Raw genomic sequence first — 26,136 nt, forward strand, 5'->3', positions numbered from 1 at the left:
CATGCTGCCCGCTCTCTGCTTCATGGACACCAGCTGCAGCTGGAGTGTAGCACAGAGCCCAGCCTCACCATGCCTCCTGTGGTGGGAGGTGAGAATATGGGCTATCCACTTTGGGGCTTGGGACTCTCCACCCTGCTGCCTGCCCCCAGGGGCCTCCATTGCTGAGTGGGTGGGATCCAGCATGGGAGTATGGAACAGGGCAGAAACACTCAGCACCCCCCCTTGCTGCTGCCAGGTGGGCAGGGGTTACCTCACCCTGGCAACACAGCTGGCATGGGGTTCCTGGCAGCGGTGGTGGCAGCACTGAGCCTCCCTGCCCTGCTCTGACCTCCACTTTCTGGCACCAGTTCCCACCCGCTGGACCACAGGCCCCCAGGGGAAGAGCAGCAGGGCAAGGAGCCCCAAACCCCACAGCAGGCAGGCCACATTGTCCCCTGCCCCATGCACAAATCTGGAGGGGCATGTGTCCCCCACCATGCCCCTCTACCCAGGAATGCACACAGTGGTGGAGAGCTATCCCCCTCACCAACACCCTGGACAAGCTGCCCCTGGCTATTTCCAGCTTGCCCAGTGAGGCCTTGTGGCTGCACATTCCCCACCTAGTTCCCAGGTACCACCCAGCCCCAGCCCCAGCCCCTGCTGCCTGTCCTATTCTCTCCTTCACCATAGTCACCCCAATCTGCCCCTGCCCTGACATTGCCTCTGTTCCCTCTGGCCCCCCTCATGTATTGCCTATGCCCTCTCCATAGTCTTACCTGCAGGCAGCTGGGGGAGCTGCTCTCCACTGCTGCGTGGCTGTATTCCCAGCTATATGCATGTGTGAGTGCACACACATGCATGTGGTGTTCCCTGCGCCCCACTCCTCCTAGCCCCAAGGAGCCCCTTGCAGGCTGGAACTCTGTCAGCCTGCAAGGAGAAACCTATGGTCCCTATGTTTTTCTCCTCTAAAGGAGCAAACCTGTGATTTTCTCCATTAAAGGAGAAAATCGTTGTTTTTCCATGGCAAATGGAAAACCTGGATCCCTGGCCTTAAGCCAGATAATTTGACTTGACTCCTACACAACACAGCCCAAAGAATCTTACTGAAACATTTCTGAATCACGCTGTGTTTGAATTATACCAGTGGGGGGCAACCTCTTTCACAGGTATGCACAAATCAGTTCTGCATCCTCCCCAAGTATCACTCCAATCCCCTTCCCTTGCTTGACCTTCTGCTCTGCTTTCTGCTCCCAGCCCTGTGCTTCTAATTTGATTTTCTACTCTGATTCCTGCTTCCTTTCTTATATTCTCTGACACATTTTCTGCTTTGCCTTCTGTTTCCTGCCACTGTGCTGCCTGCCCCCTCCCCAATGTGTCACATACCAAATGCAGAGGCTGCCCCTGTCACTTGTGCCACCCCATGCCACAGATTGGGCACCTGAGCTATACTATATCTTTTAGAAATACATCTAATCTTAATGATATCAAGTAAAAAATATTAATCAGACTCCGAGGAAAGCTGTCTGACTGTTAAGAATATCCACCTTTCTAGTTTAAATTGGCTATCTCAGGGGTGGGCAATGTTTTTTGGCTGGAGTGCTGAAAAATACCACAATGCCTACCTTGGAAGGTGCTGGAGTGCTGGCATGCCAGAAAAACAAAATGAGGGCAGAGGGTACATGTCAGGATGCCCTGCTAGTGCCCCCTGGCCCCCACCCAAAACCCCTGCCCCCCCCAGCCCTGCTGCCCCTTGCCCCCCACCCAAAGCCCCTGCTCCCCAGACCAGGCTCTGTGGCGGTCATCAGCTATCCCAGCTCTGGGTAGCTGCTGGAACCTGGGGTGTTCCCAGCAGGGCTTGCAGCATCCCAACTACCTGCTGGGAGCAGCCCGGGCTCCTGGCTGGCAGCAGCTACCCAGAGCCAGGGCCAGCTGCAGCCAGGATGCTGCAGACAGCTGTGCCAGGCTCCACAGCTCCGGCATCAGCTCCATGCTGGCAGCAACTGCATGCACACCTCAGGTCAGGCTGCGCTGCCCTGTTGTCTGCTCCGAGGTGCACACAAAGTCACTGCCAGCATGGAGCTGATACTGGAGCTGTGGAGCTCAGTGCAGCTGTTTGCAGCCTGCCTGCTGCTTGCTACAGCTGCCCAGAGCCCAGGCTGGCTACAAACAGCTGTGCCAGGCTCCGGAGCCCAGTCACTAGCTCTGTGCTGGGAGCTGGGGAAAGCCCGGGGCTGTGCTGCCTCAGGCCCCTCCCCCACTGCCCACTCCAAGGCTCGGGTGCACATACTGGTATAGAGCTGATGCTGGAGCTCTGGAGCCTGGCACAACTGTTTGCAGCCTCCTGGCTGCAGCCAGCCCCGGCTCTGGGTAGCTGCTGCCAGCCGAGAGCCCGGGCTGCTCCCAGCAGGCAGCTGGGATGCTGCAAGTCCTGCTGAGAGCAGCCCGGGCTCCGTTGCTGACAGCAGCTACCCAGAGCTGGGGCTGGCTGTGGCATGCTGAGCAAAATGGCCTTGCGTGCCATGCTCAGCACGTGTGCTGGGGGCTGCTGACCCCTGGCTAGCTTCAGGTTCTAACTAATGAACCTTGATATACTTTTTCCTGTTAAATAGCCCTCTCTCATCTCAGGAATTTCTTTGTCCATGAATGCACATACACGAGACATTTACTGCAGAACTGCCTAATTAGGTTGCATCTACAAGTACTGTACTGTGATAAAATTCTTTAGTGTGCAGGAACACATGTGTAGATGCCGACCTGGCTGCCTGGGGAATAAGGGTGCTTCAGTGTGGGAAGTGTCTGCTGACTAGCTACACACTGGAACACCCTTGTGCCCCAGCCACCCCTTCACAGCATTTTGAGCCAAGTCAAAGGAACCCCAGGCTGGGAGGCTGACCCCCCAGGCCTCTGCCAGCTGGAACTATTCGGACCCAGCTTAACATGCTGTGCTCCTGGGCATATGTTCACACATGGTGCCCAGGAGCAATAAACTCTGGCATGATATGCACCGGAGTTTATTGCTTTGTGGTAATAGAACATGTAGATGCACCTGTGTGTATCTGTGGTCCACAACAACATCATCTCTTGGCCTCTTGCTGGATATGCATTGCTCTTCAGGATAAGTATTATTTTAATGGTCCAATACTGGGCACTGGAGTCCTTCCTTTCTTTTTTCATGTCTTTGTGACAAGGTACTTAGTAGAATTTGCAGGTTCACTGGAATCTGACAGGCCACAATGTGAGCCCTTCTGCTATGGCCTCGACCTTGCAACTCACTGGGCTGTTAACTACGTGCCTCAGTGCTTGCAACACCCAAGCCTCTGGCACTGAAATAAAATCCATGCACTCCAATGGGGTTATGCCCATGGGATTTACTGATTTACTTTAGTGTGAAGAAAACGAGGCCCATTACATAGAAAAGAAAATGAAACATCTAGCAAATAACGAATGGAGAGAAATTCAGACATATGGACAAAGAAGAAAATCTGTGCTTTGATGAGCTGATTTGGTACAGAGATATATGGCTATTCTACATGACTGAAAAAAGCCTAGGATAAGGCTTTCACATCAACACTATTAAGACTGTGGGCCAGAGTAGAGGCAAGAGTTACAACATTGTGTAGAGGGGGAAACTCAGCTAATTTGAATTAACCAGTGTGAATTTAAAATGAATTAATTAAACAGCACTTAGAGAACTCTGCAGCCATTCTTATATGGTGTTAAAGAATATATCTACAAAGTTTATTTTACATGAGATAAGTGGTATGTTATTTTGTAGCACCTACTTGCTACAGAATATATAAAACAGAGCAACATTTAAAATAAGTCTTAATAACCTCTTCCCCCTTCCCCTTTCCATTCTGCTTTCTGGGTTCATTTACCTGGGGATATTTAAGAAAATTAAGATTTAACTTTGACTAGTTTAATTTAGTTTAAGATAATTTGAATTTGGGTATGTTACATGGCACAATATGACATTGTCTAGGGATGCTCACAGTTAGTTCCAAATGAGTTAATTCCAGAACCAGAACCAGTGTATCAGTGAAGCACTCTCTCTAGTAGCACAGTAGTGTAACTACTAATTCTCAAACTAGCATCTTCTCTGGCAATGCATAGTTTTGTGAAGACATTTAATCTCATTCAGAACTAGCACAGACACCCCACATAGTGCTTAGTCAAACGGTGTTGATGTACCCATGTCCTTTATTCAATTTAGGTTCATTGACTTCCAGATAAAATTAAACTAAACCAAATTCAGTCCACTTTAATTCTGCATAAGAGCCTATACAGGGTTTTCATTCTGTTTAATTAATCCACTCTCATAATTAATTTAAATTGATTTCCCTGCATGTCCCTATGTAGACAATTCCCTTGAGACAAATGGAAAGAAGAATGGAGAGAAGGTCCATTAAAATATCCCTTTAACTGTTACTGAAATCTGTTGTATATGTTCTATGGCAAGTAAATGTGAAAAAGAACAAAATGACATCTTATTTCAAGGAACTCCATAGGTATTTCTGCAATATTTCCCAGCACCCAGGACAGACCCAAACACACTAATAGTACTGAAAAGACTCCGTTTGGATTCTCTGGGAGATTACTTATGCTTAAGAGTGAGTGTGGAAGTATAAGTCTGAGTCTCCTACTTCTTTACCCACTGCTCTTTTCTGATTCTATTTCAGCATCAGATGCATTACAAGCAGGATTGTTTTTCCATGCCCCAATTGAAAACAAACTCACATGCTTCCTTTGCTCTACCTACTGATTATAACCCCTCCCCCATGCTAATTAAGATGAAAACAAAAAAGGGAAACAACATAATAAGATTGAAAAGAGATTTTTTTTTCATGTAGAATGTCCTTGATCTTGAGTTTCACTTATTCTCTGAGGAAATTTCATTTTTCAATGTGCATAACTATCACAAGCATGAATGGCTCATGCCTATGTACAAATAAAAGATTATATATGAACATTTTCAAAATATTGAGATAAGATGAAACACACATTAAACACTCAAAAGAACCACCCTTTTGACTAATATAAACATTCTAGTTAAATAAACCTAACAAAAGAATGACATTTCACCATCTGAAGACCACATGAGGAATAGTTTGATTTAAGTTGATGTACATCACTTTTTACTTTACGGTAGAATATAATGTATTAGAACTTGACTTTGCAAACACATTAGGAAGGAGGTATCTTCTATGAATAATCCCTTTGGAGCCAAGACACACCAGAGAACACATCTTGTACCCTTCCCAGTTTAGCACTTACACAAACGTGAAACATAATCCATCATTTAGTCTATTATTTAATGAATGTAAAGGAAGCAAACAGCTTCTTCAAACATGAGTCCCTCTCAAAAATGAGTTTCTCAGTAAAATAAATGACAATCATTTGAGCCATTTACAGAGGTTACGCTTTTCTAGGTTTCATCTGGACTACATCCATTACTATATACATGTGGATGTCTGTAGTCTGAAGTAAAATTGGCTCCAGTCCAAATTAACTAATCCTCATTGAATGAGGATTAAAGTTAATGCAGACTAGGGCAGTCCAAACTAGGCAATTAAAACTGTATTAATTAATATGTATATATGGCAGATACCTAGGGTTTACTGGTGCTTGTGCCCACCACCAGGTGTGGCACCAGACACCCACAGCCATCTCTACTGCAGAAGGGCAGAAATGCACAAAAACCTCCCCAATGGTCAATGATTATCTATTAACCCTTAATGCAAATTGAAATTTGATTTGAACTGTGTGATACAAATCAGTTAAGTTTTAGGAAATGGTGCTTATGTCTACAAATGGGCTTGGATTTTATCAAAGGTGTGGCTAAGAGTCATTTTCAGTTTTAATTGGTCAGTCCACTTGCACAATAATTACAACATTGCCTTATATTTTTGTGCCAAGCGTTCCACTCTTTCCCCCCACATAGCAGTATCTGAGCACCATTCATAGGTTCTGATTATTCCCTTGATCTCTTCATCCTTATGCAGAGAACTAGGTAAGTTCCATTTAAACCCTAAAATAGGATGTAGTAGTGCTGACAGGTTGAACAGGGCTTGTTCTGGCTTGCAAAAGGGCTTGTATCACCCATCTTGTCAAAATAACTAATGAATGGAGTAATAACATAGCAATTCTTTTGAAATTTATACTGTTTGTGCATAGTGAGTTTACAGTTGAGTTTCTGTTAGTCTCTTAGATTTGGAAATCTTGACATGGAGGTAAGAGAAGTTATAGGTTGATTAATTTGAGTTTTCCTTTGTCTTTCTTTTCTTGTAACTAAAGATTGTTCACAGAGTTGGTTGGATACACTTATTTGTGTAAAGTAGGACTTGCTAGAATTATTATTTTAATTTCTATTTAATAAAAAGTTTCTTAATCTCATAAATAAAAAGCACTTAGTATTTCAAGGAGCAATTACTAGATATTGTATTCTGACTCATCATAATTTTAACCTTTTATATCACTACATATTACATAAACATGAGGAGGAAATTGGTCAGTACTCATATGAATATCAAAATGAAAAATAAAAACTTTTTTTCAGGAAGGCATAAATAATATTGCTATAATATACTTTATCCATTTTTAGGGTGAACTTTTTCTGGTTCCAGATGAAAGCATGCAGTATGGGATTCAAACTTGCCAGGTTAAGTCAACATTCTCTAGTATTCTGTTATGGTATGTATTAAATACAGTGCTAAATTAAAACATTCATTTTCTAAAAGCAAAAGCAAGGAAAAGTAAGGCTGCAGCTATTGTGTTTTTAAAATGAGCTGTGTTTTATTTTTTAAAATAAAGATCATTTTAAATTTTAAATAATGAATAGAAGCATACAGTTACAATTAAAAGTACAAATAGATACATTCCAGAAGTCAATTGTAAACCCTTTTCTGTCAAGATATGAATTTCTTAAACTTAATCTTGGCTGCCCATAGTATCTGAGTTGTGACTTCAGTGGGCAAGTTACAGCAGTAAGTAAGTAAGTACTGTGCACATGTTGGAGTGATTTAGTTTCTAGGGTATAAATATTTTTATAACCATGAGTGAGAGATGATGATTTGGGCCATAATCAAGATACATGATTGCAGCATTACTAAGCTACCATGCTAGCTGTTCTATAGCTAGTTTAATTAACCTGAGAAGACCTGGCATAGATGGGCCAAAGCAAGGGCATATATAAAGACAGGGGATAGATAATAGGTGGGTTGTGTAGGGAAAAAAGCATGTATGAGAGCAAATAAAGAAGTTATGGCCAAAGGATTAAACTACATTTAATTCTTCAACTGTACATTATTCACGTGCTAGCCATTTTTAGGTATTGCACTTATTTCTATTGCCTGCTAAGGTATCATTTACTTTTACAGTTGACCTGAGTGTACTTGAAAGGTGTTCTCAAAAGAAAGTGAGAGAAGATTTGGTCTTGAGGTTATCGAGCAATAGGTGTTTTTTTTTTTTCCATTTACCCATGAAATCCCTTAAGAGAGTGCTCCTCCATGTCTCATGATGGAAACCGAGATCAATGCTTCTGAAGGTACATCCTCCCACCTCTGGCAAGTATCTCATTGGAGTATAAGTAACAAAGTTTGATGCTAAGCAATTCTATCAGTTTTCACCATCTTTTCTACTAAAGGATTGAGTCCAAAATAAACTTTCAATTATAATTAAATTGTCTATTTTTTTGAAGTTATTGTAAGTGCTTTTTATTTGTATTCACTTTTTAGGGTAAAAAAAGTTTATTTAAAGCCAGTGCTACATGACTTAACGAGAGCACCAGTAAAATCATATCTACTAAACAAGCCTTCTCAAGTCAAGAAAAAGATCAAAACAAATTATTCTGAAAGACACCACCTTAAATTCTGTAGCCTTCTTATTTCCATGGTTGAAATGCCTCTTCCCCTTTTATTTGAAAAAGTGTTTTAATTATATAAATCACATCTGTGTCCCTCCCTTCCCTTTCCCTCCTCCCCGCAACAAACTGACTTGGTCTGTTTCTGCTTTGCACTGAAGATGGTCCCTTTAGTGTATAAAGTTATGAACCTGACTCTACCACTTATTTAATGAGATCAATCAATATTTCTTCCTTAACTCTTCAAGATTATATAATGGATTAATGAGATACAACTGTGTACCTTACTTACAGTAGGTACATTTCACAATTCCATTCTCCACTACATGACTCCAAAAGGTCTCTGTTACTTTGAAAAAAGGTTATTCTGAGAGCCTAGTAATAATAAAATAATAAAAGTCCCTGGGCTGATAGGTCTATTACCAGAATTGTTTATTACTCTGCTACCCTTGGGATTACTGAGTAACCAGTCACATTTAATAGGTAGAAACCCATATCAGCAACAGACACTTCAGCAAACTGAGGACATAATGGAGGTGGAGGGATACACTACCAAAATTTTTTATTCAATTGTTCAGAATAGGGGTGCCAAACTCATTTGGCGCCATGGGCTAGATCTGGACCACGGGATTTCTTATGGCCTTGATGACCCACAAGCAACAGAGGTGACGTTAATCCCCATAGCTGCTGAAACTGCTGCATCTGCACAGTTTCAGAACTCCCAGGGAGTTAGTATGCTGGCTACTCACTGCTGTTCTCTCTCCTGCCTTTCTCTTTCCCCTGCTGCTGATTTTAGTTGCCAAAGGCAACTAAAAGCTCTGAATTCAGCAGGTAATGCGAAGGACAGGGGTAGCAGTGTTAACCTCCTGGGTTCCAGAGCTGCACAGAGGCAGCAGCTTTAGCAGCTGTGGTGACAAGCCCCATGCACTGGATCTGGTCCATAGAGGTGGGTCAACTAGTCCACAAGAGGCCCCATGGGCCATATGTTTGACATCTCTAGTTTAGATGATCAAAGATTTCTAAAGTTCATAATTTAAAAGGAGAATTATGCCATAGAAGTATTTTGTTTCAATCTCATGCTTATGCACTCCAGATATCTTCTGCATGCACCGCTTCTATTTCTGTTGAAATACCTATAATATTATTTTGACAGTTATAAATAGGGACCTAAAATAGGGGCCTATTGAATTCATGGCAGCTTCTTTAATCTTGCCAGTTCCCCTGTGCACTTCCTGCCTCCCTCACCCCCATCACTGGTTGGCTAAGGGGCCTTGGTGGCCCTACTGCTTGCTGCTGACCATCCAGGAGGTAAAAATGATGGCATATTTAAAACCACAGTTTTCACCTCCCTGCCAATGAGGAGCGAGTGGTGGGGCCCCTCTGCCAATTGGTGAGGGTGGGGGGGAGTGGCACATAAGGGAACCTGGAAGATTAAAGGAGCTGCTGCTCAACTCACTTCCACCGTAAATTTGGTTAGTCCCTAGTTATGAATTAAACACTCTACCACTTCACTACCTGGAAAAAAATATTCCTCCTGTTGTAGTCAAGACAAAGTAGTGTCCTAATCAGTTTACATTTTAATTAGGGCTGTCAGTTAATCACAGTTAATGCACACAATTAATTCAAGACAAATTAACGCATTAATTTTTGTAATGAGTGTTAATAGCACACATCTGTTTTGACCAGGAGTGGGCAAAATATGGCCCACTCCATGCCCCCTGCGGGCTTGGCCTGGTGTAGCAGACCATTTCTGGACTATCTGGAATCCACATGCATAGCTCCAACCCCAGTCCACCCCGTGCCTGCTCCAGACCACCTGCCCACACTGAGCAGTGGCAGCAGTGGTGGCAGATGGGAAGAAGCTGCTATTCAGTGTGTGGGAAAAGTGGACCCTCCCTCTTGCTGTTGCTAGGCCCTTCTTGCTGCAGCTGCCCAGAGCCTGTGCCCAGGCAGCCCTGTGGCTCCTCTCCACCACTGTCACTGCTGTCTCCAGGCTGCCCAGCGGGACAGCAGCAGCAGTGCAGAGGAGCCACAGGGCAGCCCAAGTGTAGCCTCTGGGTGGGAGGGGCCCGGCAGTAGCAAGGGGGAAGGGCCACTTTCCTCCCTCCACATAGAACAGCAGCTTCTGCCTGGCAGCTGCCACTGCTCAGTATGGGTGGGCAAGTCTGGAGCAGGTATGGGGCAGGCCAGGGTTGGGGCTGGGGCTGTGCTGCTGCTGGTGATAGTGTGGGAAGAGCCACAGGGCACATGGGCTCTGAGCTGTTGGGTGGTGGAGTGGGGGTGCTGACTATTATTTAACTGTGCAATCAAAACTGAAATTAATTATAACTAGTTTTTTCAACCCCGCAATTAACTGCAATTATTTTTTTTAATTGTTTGTCAGCCCTAATTTTTATTTCTATGAACAGACTTTTAGGAACTTACTGGTCCTTAACTGCACTGACTACAGACTCTAATGTATGGTGAATAACTCTATTGGCTGTACCAGCATAAAACTATTATATAGATTTAAATCAGGATCAGAGAGCACAGGGAAATGGTTTTGCTATATACTCAGGTACTCAGACATCACTAGACTTCACCACAATTCACTGTGATCAATGTGATCAAAAAAGCATGTCAACTAAGAATGGTAGGATGAATAGGCCCTTTGCATGGACTGGTTAGAGTGCTGACATCTAGTAGAAAATGCACAACTACATTTAATTTCTTTATCATCCTTGACTGACTCCACCAACATTTTTAATTTTTTCTGTTTTTCTATGATCTTAAAGGGGTCACACCTTACACACACACACACACACACACACACACACATATATATATGGGGGTATATATTTCTTATCTAACACAAGTGCTTAGGAGCCTGACCTGTTCCACACATTTCATGTACATGAATGTAGCTCTTTTCATGACCTATTAGGAGAAGTGACAACCCTCCATAAAGAAGCCCATTAAGCCCTGCTGACTCATTGTGACAGATGCAGCTTGTTAATATCACTAGGATATGAAGGGCATGACCCTCTGATCTGCAAGAACTAAGAGGCAAGAAGGCCCATCATGAAACTGTAGGAACCTCCAAGAATCTTGTAAAGCATTCTAGGGCTAAAGCTCTTTGTTATTAGAGTTACCAATGAAGCCAAATGCCAGAGTAAGGTATCTTTATTTCCAATAGTATACCTACATGCTGTTTGTATGCTATCTAAAAGTTTTAGTCAAGTATTATTATGTCTCTGAAAAATAAAGATTTTATTGAAATGCAATCCTAAACACATTGCAAATGCATTGAGAAATTGAAAGTTTTAATGTTCTATGTGTTCATTTGGAAGCATTAGTCAATTAGTTTGCATGTTGAAACTACTTATTCTTGAACTAAAAAGGTACATATTTAACTGATCAGTTTCAGTTAAATAGTATAGTTTATGTTCTACAAATCTCTTTATAGGGCATTGCTTTTATCTGATCAAGACTACAATGGTAAAAGTTTAAAGACAGAACATGGTTGTAAATAATTCTTCAGTTCAACGAGCCTGATAATTATGTGCAACGTTTGGAAATAATATTTAGCAGGAGTGTCAACTCTTAAATATTTTACACTGTGCTGATCCCCAATGCAAGTTAATTAAATACAGGATGCTTTTTGTGATAGAATCTCTGACAGGGGTGGTGTCAAGTCATACTTCCTAGACCTATTCCTTTCTGTTCCTCTCAGAATGGCAGCATATGCTGGTCAGTGAAGCATGAACTAGACAGCTGTTACCCTTACTGTATAACCTGAACATACTGAATTAGCTATTGTGTTTTTCAATTCTGGTTCATCAGACTTTTGGTCTGAGGGGCTTTATTCTATATCTAGTAAAGGAACAATTCAATGATGTCTTGTCCATACATAATTCATAGCCTGAAGTCTACTTTAGATATAAAGCAAGTGGTAAGGATTTCTTCACAGTTATATATAGGAAGGATAGGAAAAATATCAGCATGAGAGTTAATGGTAGGAAACTAAATGATGCTTTGTTAGCAGTTTTGACAAAATAAGTATCTACATGTATGTACACACAGATGCAAACAGGAGTTAACAGATATGGGGGGGGTCTGTATTTGTAACATGAATCAATAGCAATGAGTAAGGCTGTCACTCCTATTCCTTTAAGACCTACCCAATTTTCAGCTCACCCCTTTCCCCAAGGAGAAACACATTTATAGCAACACCAGCTTTCTGCACACAAATTAAAGTTTGCTTCTCTTTAACCCCTTAAAGAACCATTCTGTTCAGGTTTCTTAATAAGGCATTAAATCTTCCAAAGATAAATCACTCAACCAGCAAAATCTTTTAGAACTTCACCTATAATTCCAACACTATGAGGTAGCAGGAAATGCCAGGGAACCTGCCTGTTATTTTGATAAACACTTTCAAATTTCTACTAATTCAGTGAACAGAACAACTCTGATTAACTCAGTGTGAGAGGCATTCACTGAAATGTTCATGAATTTGGCAAGAGAAATAGGCTTTGTAAAAGAAAATTGCTTAAGGCTACATTTTTTTCTGTATAGTTTTATACAATTCTCTCTTACAGGGCATGTTCAAATTCAAATTCATATAATCACGAGGGGAGGGAAGAAGCACCTCAAGGGTCATCTGGTCCAACACCCTGAAAGAATGCAGGAATGCTACTGATAATTCAGTACACTGAGACCTAAAAGTGCAACATTATGTACCCAAGGTTCTTTGGGTGAATCTGATATCTTTCATTAGACAAACTTAAATAATTGGAAAAAAAAAATTAGCACGCTTTTGGGTTTAAAAACCCTTTGTCAGGCTGAGGAAGTGTCTGCAATTTGTGTGTGCTCTTCCTGGATGGAATGAATAGTAAAGAGGCCAGAGGCTGGTATATATACAAGATACACAGTCAGTGAAGATGTAAATTGAGGGGTCAGTGGGTGAGAGACAGGCTGGCGGGGGAGTGGGGAGAAGGGGGATGAATGTAGCAGTTAAATAGTGAAGAGGTACCTGGGGACTCAGATGTCAGGCAGGTTATAATGTGTCATAAATCCAAGGTCTATATTTAGTCCATGATTTTTTGTATCTAGGAGGTTGATGAAGTGAAGTTGTATTTTACAACTCAGGCTTAATTTTTCAGTGGGATAGTAAAACACTGAAACTGTATCTAAATAGATTATATCTTTGCTTCTTTCAAAAGTACTGTATCATTAGCTTTTAACATTGCCATATAGTGATTATTAAAGCTTGATGCAAACTCAAGGGGACATTCTACTTAAGCAAATTTTGTATATCTGTTGGGTTTTTTTAATTAAAACATAAAATATTTGAGGAAAGATCATCCATGTGGATGAGAACTGCATGTATTAAATCAGCTAAAACAGTATTGCTCAAGCTTTTGGCTTCAGGGGCCAGATGAGTAGCATGGGGCTAGTCTGTAGGCTGATCAAGACCCACACACCAGGAACAGGCCCCACTGTGCCTCTGCCCAGTCTCACAAGCCCGGATAGGGCCCCACACAGCCTCAGCTGTCCTCCACACACAAGGATTGGACCCCACACTGGCTTTGTGTGCAAGGATCAGGCCCCCATGCCCTGTGCACCGAGATTGAGGCCTGGTTCCCTGCACCCCTTGCAGTCTTGGGAGGCACCAGTCATTCCTGCCTGGCCCCATGTGCCTGGATCAGGCACTGTGCTTGCTGTGCCCAGCCCCATATGCCAGGATCAAGCTCTGGGGCCAAGTACGAACCCTGCATGCTAGGATCAGGCCCCTGCACACACAATCTGACACACAAGGCCTGGGACTCCCCATGTGTTTGGAAATTTGGCAGCAGGGAACCATGGTACTGTTCCCCCTTCACAACATTTTCAGACCTATGGGCAGCCCAGTGGGCTGGATGACATAGTACTGGTGTTCAGATCTCGCCCACAGGCCAGAGACTGAGCTAAAACATTACATTTTACTTTATATCAGATTAGGCTTTGTGGCTTAATTTTTTTCTGGAGGCCAAAAAGATTTTATTTCTTAGCATAAAAAATAAGTTACAGAGCCTAAATGAATCTTGGAAAACTTTATGTAGACATTTACATCATTTTTACACACGCAAGCACTACAGCACCGAGCACTTTGAAAAGTGCCTGGCGCTGTGATGCTTGCAGTTGTATGAGTGGTGAAATGCATATTAGCACTGAGAAAATGGCAGCGGCACGCTTTTGAACTAAAACGCATCTGGGGTGTTTTAGCTGAAAAACACACCACCACCATTTTCTGTGCGCTGATGCACATTTCGCTGCTTATACAACTGCACATGGTGCAGCGCAGTTCACCTCAGCTGGTGTATGGAGCAGACTAAATTAGTCAAGTATGCCAAAACGTGGATCTCTGATGCTTTGCGGGACAGAAAATTATGTGTACAAATATCGTTAGTTTAGAAGGATAACCATTTGTCACATACTTAAAGACAATGTACAGTTTAAAAGATAAATAAGTACAATGGACAAAAAAATGAAGGTATTGGCTGTATGTCATCTTTTGTTTTTGTCTAAATTACATGTTCAAATGATAACCAGTGTGCATACACAAATCAGATACATGTGTGTACATTTTTAAGACGAAGATAACTGGTCAAACATTATTAAAATCAAGTAGACAGACTCCACTCATTCATAAGCCAACAGATGTAAATTAAATCATTCCTAAATAAGTTAGCATTAAATTCATATCTATCTGTGATATAGGCAAACTAGAAAAGTATTAGAAACGTTTGCGATAAATCAATAAAATTTCTTGAAGGAGGAATTTGTTTCGAGTTCCTATACAAACGTATTGGACTTGCAGCTGTATTTATACATATACACACAGAGATATTTCTATATCTATATAGGTATAGATATAGATGTACTATATCTAGATATAGATATATTGTATATATATCTATACATAGATATATAGAAAGGTATATATAGATATATATCTATATAAATCCTGCATTCTGAATATCTATCCTAAGTTCTTAACTCTCTAAAATCAAATATAAATGGTTAATCTAATCTTAGCAATTCAGAAAGTCAATTAAAAAACAGTTTACAACAATGTATTTGGTACTAGAAGTGAGGAATTTTGAAGGTATAATTTTTACAATATGTAATATAAGTAGATAAACTATGACCATACCTGGCAGCACTTTACAGATCTCCACAGCATATTTTGACTAAGAGTTCAGTTACCGTAATTTCCAACTTTTCCTTCATTTATTACATTATACACTGAGTTATACATAATTCAGTAATGCAGGACATGTTCTCAGTCTGAACTTGAATCAGATCAACACTTATTTACATAAAATTTCTTTCTGTGAGATGGCCTCATGAGATAGAGTGCATATCTCTCTGTATGAGATACCCACAGGGACAGTAGTCATGCAATCTTACATCATAGCTTAGAATATAAATGTCAGATATTTCATCTAAAATACTGAAAAACTGAAATACTGACAAAACTGAGGGATTACAACTGCAGTCAGCTACCCTATACTGGCAAGTCTGCTTAAGATAATGGTTATTTTTCCCAAAAAGCTTACCACATAATTACTTATTTTAAGAAATTAGTACTAATTTGTCTCACTGGGGCATTAACCCTAAAAAGTTTAATCCTTCAATATAATTTTTACCTGCTACAGAATAACCCATCTCCTCCTTTTTATTCTTTATTTTTTCCTTCTTGAATGTTTTGGATAGTTTTCCTGTTTATAGGTAGTTCAAGGGTTATTTCTTAAGCACATAATCTATTAACATGTTAATTAAAGCTTATACTCTCTCTTTAAAACTAACTTTTTAAAACACTGAAAAAGGAGCATCTGAGTATTGCGAACTCAGCCACATGGCACAAACCCTCAAAATCATGAGGCTGGCTTAAGAACCCTGAGATTTTATAGTTTTTTTTTAAATGTGCACACATGGGCATGGGTATGCACATACATTCTATTTTGAAAACTGTTTTCTGCAACAGTAACGATTAATTGGTTAAACATATAGCCCAGATGTATTGGAGACCTAGAATTCATTTCACTGGACCTATAAAAGACCTTAAAATATCATTCCAAAAATCAGGAAATACTTTCAATCACGTGAAAATGCCACTTGTGAAAGACAAGTTTCCAAAAGAAAACTAGATGCCAGGTGAGAGCATCAACCATTATGTTATAGCCCTGTATAATAAAGCTTAGTTCACATAAACTGGAACATGTAACAGATGAAATTGGTAGCCAACAAGCTTGTTGGTAAATTAATTCCATTCTTAACATTGCAAGATAGCTGTTACTTGCAAAAATTTATCCAAGAAAGCACTGGCAAGCAATAAAACAACCATAGTGTATCTACTTAAAATTGCCTATCAAGTTTTAAAATGTGCTGCCAAAAATACATGCACCATACAGTGCTATAATACTTTTTTGTTCTGAGCTTTCTTCAAAGAGAATATAAAAGTATTATGTTTGTAACATTTAGATATATAAAGATGAATAAAAATATTCTATAATGGAGTGAATATATGAATATACGATAAATTGGGAACAATTTAATACATGACATCTGAGCCTAACACTATGTTTGGCGTCTTACAGCTTAATTTATACACCCAAACACCTACACTCAGTTCTCACACCCTGGTCTAAGAAGTGGAAGTATAAATTTTAAGACGTCTAAATTTGTAAACCAGTTTGCCTACTTTAAATGGCTGAAGTAGATGATGATAGTATACAGAAAACTCGTGCAACATGAACATTTCAAATGAACCAATTGTAACTCTCCATCGGATGCTCCTTTCACGCTCTACACAGCAAAGTACATGTTGATACACAGTATCAAGTGCACTGTACTGAGTGAAAATAAAGTGAGCCTATGAATGAAAAATATAAAGAAAAACAAATTGTGGGTATTAAATTCATGTCTAGAACTATGATACAATAAGATACACTGGGTCTTACAATCTGCCACATCTAAAGAACATATACACACACTCATTACTGCAAAATTAGAATTACAGCTTATCTTTAGTGTCAGAGAACCATGGTAAGGAGCACTGCAGGGAAGCACATCCTGCTTCTGCTTTATAGGTCAATAAGCACTGCTTTCTTTGAGGATCTTAGTGATGTGCACCCTGTTCCTTGCTAAGCCAGCTATGTGAACTCCATTTTGCAAGGCAGAGGATAGGGAGTGCTTTACTGTGGAACTCTCTAGCCTTGTCTTTTGACACTAGACTTTTATTTAGAATCTTAAGATGCTGATGTCTCTCCAGAATCTGGCCATCAAAACACTTGCATAATACTCAGTATTATACTAGTTTTGATCCCAATTAATATTATATTCACTTAAAGATATTTCTTGACAATTAATGTGCTGTGTTATTAACTGTTACAATGTCAGTGTATTTTTATCATCAGATTTATCTTAATTAGTACATAAGCTACCATTTAACAACGTATTGCACATGAGGGAGTTTGGCAATTTTGCTTTCTTTGACCATAATAAATAAATCAATCTTCTAATGCACTTTGGGAAAGAATTCTTCAATAATAGGGGAGAAAGAAAAGAAAAGAAGAAGAAACATGAGAATTAGAGACCTGGACCACTCTCTAGGATGTGTTCCACCCCCATATAAAGTCAATATAATATTTGTACATGTATTCACAAAAGCTAAGGTAGCAAGACATAAGAAAATTAGAATAAGTTTAAAGGACAGAATGTTATGATGTTTTCCCATGGAAAATGATCATAGGAAAGTAGGGTTGGAAGGGACCTCAGAAGGTCACCTAGCCCAAGTCCCTGGTTAAGGCAAGAGTATCCCTAACTAAAATATCCCAGATAAGTGTTTGTCTCACCTGCTTTTGAAAATTTCCCGGGGTGGAGATTTCACTATTTTTTTAGGTAGTCTGTTCCCTTGCTTGAACACCTTCATAGTAAAAAAATCCTCCTAATATCCAACCTAAATTTAATACACATTACCAAAAGCACATTAATGAACATGTAGACATTCCCAATGTTACATAAACAGATAAATCAGGCACATTGGAGGAGACAAGAATTGGTTTTCTTTTTCTTTTTGTCTTGTTTTTGTTTATTTTTGGAAGGAAGCAAGTACATTTTGTTTCCATTAGAACTACCCAATGCTACCAACTGAAGAGATATAATTCATTTTTTCCCACATTATTCTGCTTCCTACTTCTAAAACTAAATGCAAATGAATTTATCCCTGTGCAAAGATGTATCGTATGTCTTGTATGTCACTTTAGTCCAAATCAAAGTAAGTGAAAGTTCACTCCAATTCATTGCTCGGTTGATGGATATATGATTTATGCATAATTTTGATTTTAGCTTTTAACATTGAAATGATGGCTGCAGCAAACTAATAGTGGGAAAGAGAGAGAGAGCAAGAGCAAGAGGAAGAGCAAGAGAGAAACACAGAGACAGACAGAGAAAGAAAGAGAGAGAAAGAGAGAAAGAAAGAAAGAAAAGTTTCTGTTGGTCTAACAGAAACTTGGTGGGATTCTACCCACGACTGGGCAGTGGACATTGAGGGCTAAAAGGGGAGGGGAGGCATTGCTCTCTATGTTAAGGAGCAATATACATCTTCTGTAGTTAATTTGGGCCAAGGAGAAGGGCAAATTGAGGTACTATGGGACAGGTTACGGGGGGGTTGGGGTAAAAGGGACTTGGTAGTGGACCCCCACACCAGGGGGATAAGTTAGATCTAGAATTCTCGAGACAGCTCTCAGAGGCAGCGCTCTCAAAGGACCTGGTCATCATAGGTGACTTAAACTTTCCAGGCATCTACTGACAGAAACAGGCAGCCAGGTCTGCCTGCTCACAAAAGTTTCTAACCTCCTTAAAGGACTTTCACCTATCGCAGGAGGTACATGTTCCTGGTAGGAAGGGGAAATGCCTTACTAGACTTGGTACAGGCCACAGGGGATGACTTGGTTGGGGATCTGCAGGTGCAGCGTAACCTAAGGGATAGTGGCCACCTATTGGTAGGATTAACTGTCTGGAGAAAGGTGGGGAAGCTAACTAGTAGGGCGGTTGTGCTACACTTCAGGAAGGCCAACTTCAACAAGCTTATGGAGGGACTGACTGGCAAAAGCCTTGGAGAGATGGGCGGGCGGGCATTTCTCTGTCTCGGACGGCCAAAGCCGAATCGAGGTGATTAAATAATTACTCGTTCGTCGGGGCAGGCTGGTGAATAGAGAGGCCGAGAAAGCTTTATGGTTGTAAAACTTTACTTACGTTGCTTGCTGTTGCGACGAAAAACGGTCCGGTTGTCTGAATAACCATGTTAGTTGTTCCAGCTGGCAGGGCTCAGGCAGGGCTCAGACCAGCACGTCCATCTACAAATTGGGCCGGCAGGGAAAGGGATACATCTGGGATTGAGCTCGGCGATGGAGAGACGAATCGATAGGTGATCAGGCTATCGATTAGCTCAGCCATGAGTCAGATTTCTTCAGAAGCACTCTGCAGCGTGCTCAAAGTTCTCCGACTTGGGCGGAAGTTGCGCTAATTTTTAAACAGCCAGCAAGCCAATTACTAGCCGCCACGTGTGCATAATTTAGAACTGGCCAATAGCGGGACACAAATTTACATCCGAATGGCGGGAACTCTCTTGCACCGGGGTTTTCTGCAGCAAGAGAAAGCCTTTACTTTTGCAAGAGGCTCTCATGTGGCGGGAAAATTCCACCGTGCCGAGGCACCAAAACCACTGGGTTGTGACATGCCCCCTTGCCGACGGCACAACTGGAATTTTAGACACATGAGCTCATCATCCGGCATCTTTGTTTCGGGACTCACTGACCTGGCAAAGCTTTAACAACCATATATATATATATATATATATATATATATATATATATATATATATATATATACATATATATATATACAAACAACTTGATAGACCGGTCCTTTCAACAGATTACAAAATACAATAACTTCAAACATATAACGACAACTGTTGATCATCGTCCGATTGCAGAACATCTGCTTGGGATTTCCTTCGTCTGGTAATCAGTCCGTCCTCTCCTACTAACAGACAATGTCAATAAAATGTTTAATAAAATGAGAAAACAGTATTATAGCAAGTCCTGAGCCAACAAACATTCCCTGTCTCAATGTCTTCTTCATAACCACCACTCTATTAACTCGAACGAACTGCAATCTGGTGCTCGATGAATCTTACACCGGGCGGTTATGGATTACTACTTCTCTGAGGTTAGTCCTGTGAAGAGAAAAACAACAAAAACACAAGACAAAAGACTCATAATTGGATTTACTTTAAGGATACTGGGTGAACGTTGGAACGACGTGTCATCCAGTTGTGATGAACGATAATAGGAGGACGATCGGGCTTCTCTTCCAATTGGACAGAATAGGTATTGGGATATTGTCCCGACCGTTGAACTGTCCCTTTGTGAACTTGTGGATGAGACTGATGGGGGTGCGGTATTGAAATCCACACTAACTCGTCAGGTTGGAACTTGGGCTCCCAAGGTGGAGGTTTTTGGACATTAGTTTCGTCCCATAACGGTTTAGCGGTGTTTAGTGAAATAAGGACATCGTGATTAAATTTAGTCCAGTTTTTAAACGTCCCTCCTCCTCTAAGGCGAAGCTGCTCCTTATACAAACCTATGTGTCTCTCCACAACACCGTTGGACTGCGGATGGTACGGTAAATGAAGATGCCAGACTACATTGTGAAGACGAGCGAATTTGTCCAGAGCGTTTGAGTTAAACGGGGGTCCTCCATCAGATTGAATCTCATGAGGAGGTTGCCAGGTAGCAAATACAGCAGTCAAAGCAGAAATGACAGCAGTAGCATTGCTTTTCCGTAGGGGGATAACCTGTAACTGTCTCGTTCCCAAATCGACAACAACTAGTCCTTTATTTGGCGGCTTAGACCCTGGGAGGGGTCCCAGTAAATCTACCTGCCAAACTTTTCCTGCTTGAAACTGCGAAGAATCAAAAGCTCCAAGTTGGTGCTTGGTTCTATGACACTTTTCTTTAGCACAGATCTCACAGGCCTGAGCTACCTTTTCCCAATCACACCGAGCTCCATATGAGGCCGGTTCCGTAAGGGTTCGGCACCAACGTTGATGGCAAGCTCTTGGTCCCGGGTGACCCCAATTCTCATGAAGCCATGCAAGGAACGGATTTACTTTAGGATTGGTGGTAGATGAGACAGGCAGGACTATGTCGGTTCGGAGTGGATCTTCCAAGAACTTATCAATTACCTCATGCACTGGATCGGTATCTGGACGATGGGACTTAGTGTGCCTAATTAGCGGAAGGTGCATGAATTTAGTTAATGTTTCCCAAATATCTTGCCAATCATTCAAATGTTCAGAAGGAAAAGCTGTGCCCGTAAGAACTTTATAAATGTATTGCGAATCAATTGCGATGATCGGAACTGGGAGTGTATCGTTATGATGTGTCAAACAATGTTCCAGTACCTTAAGGAATCCTAATAATTCACATCTTTGGGCCGAATTATCATCTGGGTCAGCTCGAAAGATTTCCTTATCGTTACAAGCTTTGCAATAATATCCATAGCCTCCGCCATGTCGGGAGGTTCTGTCCAAGGCCATCCATGTCGGGGCAGAAGTTCCATACAATGTAGGGACCTTCTCCTCATCCTCTGGGCTTGGATCAGGTACCGTGTCTTCCAACCTCCAACAATGCCAGTTGTAATGGTGAGTAAGTACTAGCGTATTCCAGGTCTTAGACTCTCCCTGAAAATGTGGGTCAACTCTGTCTGCATCCAGCAAGGGTAACAATGTGGCACCGGGAGCACGTAACGTCCCATGCCCCCTTGCTAAAGGCTCCATCAATTGTTTGGCTAGGAGGATTTTTCCCACAGCTCCATATCTATGTTGTGCTGCTTGAAGCGTTTTATGGGCTGTATATACTAACTCATCACGAGAATTATGTGCGACAGCCCACACGTGGTTGGTGGTGAACCTGAGGGTTACGGTTAGTGACTCACCCAGATCGATGGCATGGAGTTGTGTATCTTTAACCGTAGCTAGCAGGTGAAGCAGGTTCTGCTGATCTCTTTTCGTCCAGGGCGTGGACTTTCGGGATTTGTTACGGATCTGTCGCTGCAATTTGGTGAGGAGTGCCAAATCACCAGGTTCAACATAATGTCGATACCAATTCAAATGACCCAACAGCTGTTGAAAGTGTCTCTTGGTCGTAGGGAAGAATGTTTTCAATGGTTCGATGTCAGGACCCTCATGAGAAATTCTGTGGCAGATGGAACCGATGTATCGAGTACCAAGGAACGTAATGTCATCTACAGGATGTAGACACGACTTGTCCTCGTTGATGGTCCATCCCTCACTCTGAAGGTGAGCGACTAGTTGACCAACTACACTAGTAACTACGGAACTATCACGACCCATGATGGAGATATCATCCATGTAACTCCAAATCTTTAGTTCCTTCTCTTGGGGAAGAGAATATGAAGCTCGAAAATTCTTCAGGGTGTTATTCATGGCACCTGTGGCTAGTGATGGTGCGTTACGGTATCCTTGTGGACAAACTGTCAACCTATACATGATGCCATCAATGCACATGTTTAATATTCCTTCCAGGTCAGTTATCAGGATGGAAAAAAACATATTCTTAAGATCCAATGCGACTCCAACCCACTTACTTTGTTGGAACTGTGCCATCTCAAACATACACTGTGGCAAAGTAGACAAATTAGGTTGTTGAAGTACTTGGCATCTTTTATTGACTTCTCGATAGTCTACAACCAACTGGGCTTCATTAGGCTTTCCAGGTTTTGCTACCCCCCATCCTGATGACAGGTAGGTGCTGGCTGTTACAGTCTGAATACGGCCTCATCGTTCGAGCCGCCTCAGGAGGTCAATAAGGGACTGCTTTAGCGAACCTTTAGTCGGGATTGGTCGATATCGCCAGGTGGAGTTGTTACGAAGCGTTGGTTGATGCCAATCCTGTTCTGGGATAATGACGGGTAATGCCTGTAGCACTCATTCTTTAAGGTCAAGCGCTTTTATCCCCGGGATCCCTAAAATGTTAATGTCCCCTAGGACAGCCTCTAGGGGATATCAGTAGCCTTTGACCCAAAATTTCACCTTCGTTGTAACAGCGATAGCGTTAAGCCCTTGTACCTTAATCATTTTGGCGGTCTTTTGATGAGGTATCATTGAGGTAACTACATTGGTCTGAGCTCCAGTATCAAGAAGGAAGAATGCTTGTTGTTGGTCAACCGGATCGGTAGGGTTGCAAACAGTGAGTTTGGCGTATGGTCGAGAATCCGTAGGGTCAGGTCTGAACTGGAGAAGGCCGCCGGCGGAGCTGACGGCCATCACTCGTTTTTTGATGAGTCCTCAAATTTGAATCCTAATGCTTCAGCCAGACGGGACTGGCCCTTTTCTCCCAAAATTCGTAGCTGTGCTTTGGTAAGTCCGGTGCGGAAGAGAAGAAAACCAAACATGGTTCTTTCCCTCAGGGTTCTCTCCTTCGGGGTTCCTGGGGGTGACTATCCTTGCTCTCGTCGAGGGATAAATTCTTGCCGTCTGGGTCTCAGTGTTCCGGCAGGGCATATTGAAGATCGGTCCCTTATGGTATCAGAAGCCTCTTCACTTTGTTGCATAAGTGCTTGTAAATATGGGAGATGGCCTAAGAGATTTCCCACCGGCTGACCTGCCATTGGGTTCAAGAAGAGTCGGAGTGTAACGGCATTTGCTCCTCCGTACACCTCCACGCAGGCCTCTATAGCTTCCAAGGGTGTTGGGATTGCCCCAGGGTCCGATAGGTGGCGATGAGCCCATCTCTCTTTTCGTTGCACGGCAGTTAGTCCCATGGGATTTGTTCTCGGGCTCCATGAGAGATATGACACCCCAACTATAGCCAGGAGGAGTTGCTCCGCAGTAGCCTTCTGTGGACAACCTTCGTGCCAGGTGTGAAATTTGTGGGTTACCTGTCCCACTACGAGCGCCGGGATCGGGATGGGCCAGTGGGCACTGTCTGTGACCACATTCAAATTGGTAGCACATCCACCACTCCATGCCGCCTGTCGGGTCAAGGCACTTGCTTCCTCTTTATCCAAGGTGTCAGATCCGAATTCCACTATTAACTGCCCTAACCACATTGCTAAGGTTTCTCCCGATCTTATCTTAGATTCCTTGCAAAGCTCTTGAATCTCTGGTCTGGTGCGTGTGCATGAGATAACAGTGGTACGTGTAGCACCATCTTCATCTGCAACATGCTTCGTCACAGTTATCAGGTGAGCTGCGGTAGAGAAAGAGTTAAATTCTTCATCTGTGAGCGTTGGGTATATCTCTCCTCCCATTGCCCCCTCCCCTTGGCAAGGAGGCGGGGCTGCAGGGAACGACGTCACCTCAGGGGGCGGAGATGCTAGGCGGATCCCCGCCGGGTCTTCTGAAGCTCCGCCCCTCCTTTCCGGGTTCCCTGGATGGCTCGCACCTCTTTCGGCGCCATTTTCTGCTAGCGGTATCATGTGGCCGGTGCTATTAATAAGCGCCGCTCCGGAGCTTTTTGCTGCCTGCTCCAGCGACTCCTTACCCGCCGTATGCATCTGTGCCTCTAAATTTGCGTATTCCCTTAGTAGACCCGCTACTGTACAGAACAGCACATTTATCATTTTTCCCTTCTTCCATTTGGTCAGACCCCATCTCAGCACATGTCAGCCCTTAGTTTCCAAATCCTCCCGGAGCTGAACGAGGAGCTCATGACCCCGCGATTCCGGCACCAACTCCGGACAGTTAAACCAGTCCGTGGGGGTGGATTCCCCTCCTTCCCTAAAGTATCGAATGCATTGAGCGAACTCTTGAGTGGGGGTCAGCTTCTCTGCTTTCTGCGCTTTCACCCCGACTAAGGATATGGTCGAGGTTTCCTCCGGGGGTCGATAATAGACCCGGTCGCTCCCCATTATACATCCGAACTCCCCAAGGGATAGCTTAGTTCTCCATTCTTTCACTACGGCTTCTTCTCTCTTTACGGAGAAGTAACCATCAATATTTCTTTCGTCCCCTTCTACCGCCTGGTGGTAAGCGATATGCGCCCATAGATCGTTTGCATTCTCTACGTGGCGGTTCTCGGTGAGCCAGGGGCAGCACCTAATTAGGTTCTTCTCCATCACCGTGCCCTTTAATCCCATCCTCATCACCATGTCTCGGACGGCCAAAGCCGAATCAAGGTGATTAAATAATTACTCATTCATCAGGGCGGACTGGTGAATAGAGAGGCCGAGAAAGCTTTATGGTTGTAAAACTTTACTTACGTCGCTGGCTGTTGCGATGAAAAACGGTCCGGTCATCTGAACAACCACGTTAGTTGTTCCAGCTGGCAGAGCTCAGGCAGGGCTCAGACCAGCACGTCCGTCTACAAGTTGGGCCGGCAGGGAAAGTGATACGTCTGGGATTGCACTCTGCGATGGGGAGACGAATCGATAGGTGATCAGGCTATCGATTAGCTCAGCCATGAGTCAGATCTCTTCAGAAGCACTCTGCAGTGTGCTCAAAGTTCTCCAACTTGGGCGGAAGTCGCACTAATTTTTAAACGGCCAGCAAGCCAATTACTAGCCACCACGTGTGCATAATTTAGAACTGGCCAATAGCGGGACACAAATTTACATCCGAATGGCAGGAACTCTCTTGCACCGGGGTTTTCTGCAACAACAGAAAGCCTTTACTTTTGCAAGAGGCTCTCATGTGGCAGGAAAATTCCACCGTGTCGAGGCACCAAAGCCACTGGGTTGTGATGTTCTCAAGGGAGTAATCCTGCAGGTACAGAAAAGGACCATCCCAGTACACATAAAAAGGGGCAAAAAAGCAAAGAAACCTTCTTGGTTGACTAGGGAAATCCAGGAGAGCCTGAAGGGGAAAAAAGAAGCCTACAGACTGTGGAAGCAGGGGGCTGCCACCAAGGAGGAATATACCTGCTAGGCTCAAGTTTGCAGGGAAACAGTGAGGAGAGCCAAAAGGGAAATGGAGCTTAGACTGGCAGCAAAAGTTAAGGATAACAAAAAGTCATTCTTTAAGTACATAGGAAGGAAAAAGAGGGTGCAAGGTAACTTAGGGCCCCTTCAGGATGAACTAGGGCAACTGGTAACAGATAGGATAGCCAAAGCGGACCTTCTAAATGATTTCTTTGCATCTGTGTTCCTGGACATGAATACAAATACGCATCCCATTGGGACTTTAGATACCAACCTTTAGATAGATACCAACCCACCAAATGTTCATGGTGACCTAGTAAAGGGGC

At 42.7% G+C, this 26,136-nt stretch overlaps 1 protein-coding gene across 4 annotated transcripts in view; it reads right to left on the bottom strand.

Moving 5' to 3' along the window:
- The window catches only part of ADGRA1 (adhesion G protein-coupled receptor A1), a 593,458-nt gene that overhangs the window by 214,591 nt on the left and 352,731 nt on the right, over nt 1-26,136 (bottom strand). The window contains exon 1 of one of the 4 annotated variants that reach the window (XM_019484193.2): nt 17,716-19,736. The exons of the other annotated variants lie outside the window; for them this stretch is intronic. The gene's annotated coding sequence lies outside the window, so the exon portion shown is untranslated. Of the gene's footprint in view, nt 1-17,715; nt 19,737-26,136 lie in introns of those variants that run through there. 4 annotated transcript variants of the gene reach the window in all.

The sequence above is a fragment of the Alligator mississippiensis genome, chromosome 6 (assembly GCF_030867095.1).
Source record: "Alligator mississippiensis isolate rAllMis1 chromosome 6, rAllMis1, whole genome shotgun sequence".
NCBI lineage: Eukaryota > Metazoa > Chordata > Crocodylia > Alligatoridae > Alligator > Alligator mississippiensis.